This window comes from Crocodylus porosus, unplaced genomic scaffold, assembly GCF_001723895.1.
Source record: "Crocodylus porosus isolate Cpor-Errol unplaced genomic scaffold, CroPor_comp1, whole genome shotgun sequence".
In the NCBI taxonomy this organism is placed as follows: domain Eukaryota; kingdom Metazoa; phylum Chordata; order Crocodylia; family Crocodylidae; genus Crocodylus; species Crocodylus porosus.
Genome location: NW_017728943.1, coordinates 96,431,602 through 96,434,158, shown reverse-complemented (window position 1 = coordinate 96,434,158; position 2,557 = coordinate 96,431,602).

The following is a 2,557-nucleotide window of genomic DNA, read 5'->3' as shown; positions in this document are numbered from 1 at the left end:
ATTAAAGATCAGGCAGCTCTGGAGGAGGGGCAGATCACAACACACAAGATGGCTGCAAGCCGGCCCAGGCAGACACGGGCATGAAAGACCAGTCCCATGTGGCCAGTCCAGCTGGCAAGGTGTCTGCCTGCAGCTGCAGAGGCATTGCATCCATGCTGCTGCCTGGCCAGCCGCTGCCCATGCACAGCAGGCAAGGCTGTCATGGAGCCGCAGCTGGCTGGGAAGGCTCTGTCCCCTGGCCTGGCCCCACTATCTGCCCAACCCGCTCAGGGCTGAGCGGGACTGGCTGCAGGCACTACTGAGGCCAGGCATGGAGGGGCTGGGCTGCCGGGTGCAGCTCCATGACAGCCCAGCCTAGCCTGGGTGCAGGGAGTCGGGTGCAATCTGGGAACACAGCTCCTGTGGCCGCAGCCAGATTGGAAGGCCCCTGCCCACATGGCCTAGTCTGAGCCAGCTGCTCCATGCCCACCCTCAGCAGTGCCCACAGACTGGCCCATCTCAGCCCCAGCCCCAGCCTCAGGCAAGGCAGGCGGTTGGAAGGGCCATGCTGTCTGGCTCTGGCCATGCCCCTGCTGTGCGAGCAGCCAGTGGGGTGGAAAGCTGGGCAGACCCTGGTTGTGGTCTGTGAAGAGGCTCTTTGTTCCTCTTCAGAGGAAAAGAAAGACCCATGTCATTTACCGATGGGTGCAGACATGACTCTGAGGTGGGGAACCCTGATGCAGCCAAGACTATTTACCTAACCACTGCGGACTTTGGATAGGTTCCCCACACGACAACCGGTCTATTTCCATCCAGGAATTCCCCCCAGGAGGAGACTTGAGTGAGAAGATAGAGCTGGAGTGGGACACTTGCTCTCCATAAAGCCTACTATACTACCCCCAGGAACGGGTTTTGGGACTGGATATCGGTCACTGAGATCAGAGGAGCTCCAACAGAGCAGCGTTCTGCCAAGCATGGCAGCAGCTGAGATTAAGTTCCAGGAGCTGAAGGACTGCAATGAGGAAACCCTAATGGATAGGAAAATTTTCTTTTGATTACTCTTTTGCAGGGATTCTGGGACTGTTTAACCCCTAAGAGGGTATTAATGCCAGTAAATAAGAGAGAGGTCTGAGCCTCCGGAGGAAACAGGGCAGACCCAGGAAAAGGGGAACATCTCAAAGAGACCACATCTTAGGAGCTGTCAAATTAAGAGTTCCTTTGGGTTTTTTTCTTTTTTTCTATTTTTGTTTGAGAGCAAATCCTCATGGTGGAAGGTCAAATTAGGGATCAAAACTACAGAAAATAAAAGAGAGAGACAAACAAGAAGGATAGAGTATAGAGAGACTCAAATAGGTCCAAAACTAATAGAGGGGACGTTGTGAAGATTACAAATCCTGAGTGTGAAATACTCACCTGTGCCCTGCCTCTTGGGATGTGCTCACCACCGTCTTCAGTGGTGCAGGCGACTCCCTTGTAGAGTGAAGACAGGCAGGATGGTGATGAAGTAACCTGTAAGAAAGATTATAAGAGCCAATTTTGGTGAGAAACCTAAATTAGGTTTTTCTGTGAGAAGATATCTAACACTGAATGCTAATAAGGTAACAACTGTTTGGTGTAAGGCTGGGGTGTAAGGACAGGTTGGCGCCCCAATAGGAACAAGCCTTATGTCTTAATGATAGACTCACCAGAACAACACCTCCCAAAGAAAAAATTCCATCAAGTTGTGGCAGGAGAGAAAATGGGTCATGGGCAGAGTTTAATCACCGTGCATCTCCAACAGGGTCCCCGTGCCCATGGGAGAGAGGGGAGACAGGGGTGTTTAATCCCTCTCTCTGCTTCACCTTCGCTTGAGGTGAAAGGGAAGAAGGAGGATCCAAGTAACTATAGGCCTGTATGCCTTACCTTGTGCTCAGGAATATCTTGGAGAGAATCAAGGAGCACATCTGTGGGGGGCCAGCAGGAGAGGTCATGCTCAGGGGCAATCAGCATGGGTTCATCAAAGGCAGGTCCTGCCTGACCAACCTGATTGCCTTTTATGACCAAGTAACTAAATTCTTGGATGATGGTGCTGCCATGGACGTAGTCTTTCTAGACTTTAAGAACGCCTTTGACGCTGTCTCTTACCCCATCCTTATCAATAAATTAAGAGGCTGTGGCATTGATGCCTGCATAGTTGGATGGGTAAAAAATTGGCTGAAGGGGGCACCCAGAGAGTAGTGGTGGATGGGTTGTACTCAACCTGGCGAGATGTGAGCAGTGGGTACCCCAGGGCTTGGTCCTTGGGCCTGCACTGTTTAACATCTTCATCAGTGATGAAGGTGAAAAGAACGCTGTCCAAGTTTGCTGATGACACTAAGATGTGGGGCGAGGTGGGCACACTTGAAGGGAGAGAGAGGCTGGAAATAGATTTAGACAGACTACAAAAGTGGGCAAACGAGAATAGGATGGGGTTCAATGTAGACAAATGCAGGGTGCTGCACCTTGGGAGAAGGAATCCACAACATACATACAGGTCAGGGAGTTCCCTTCTTGAAAGCACAGAGGCGGAAAGGGATCTTGGAGTCATTATTGACTCCAA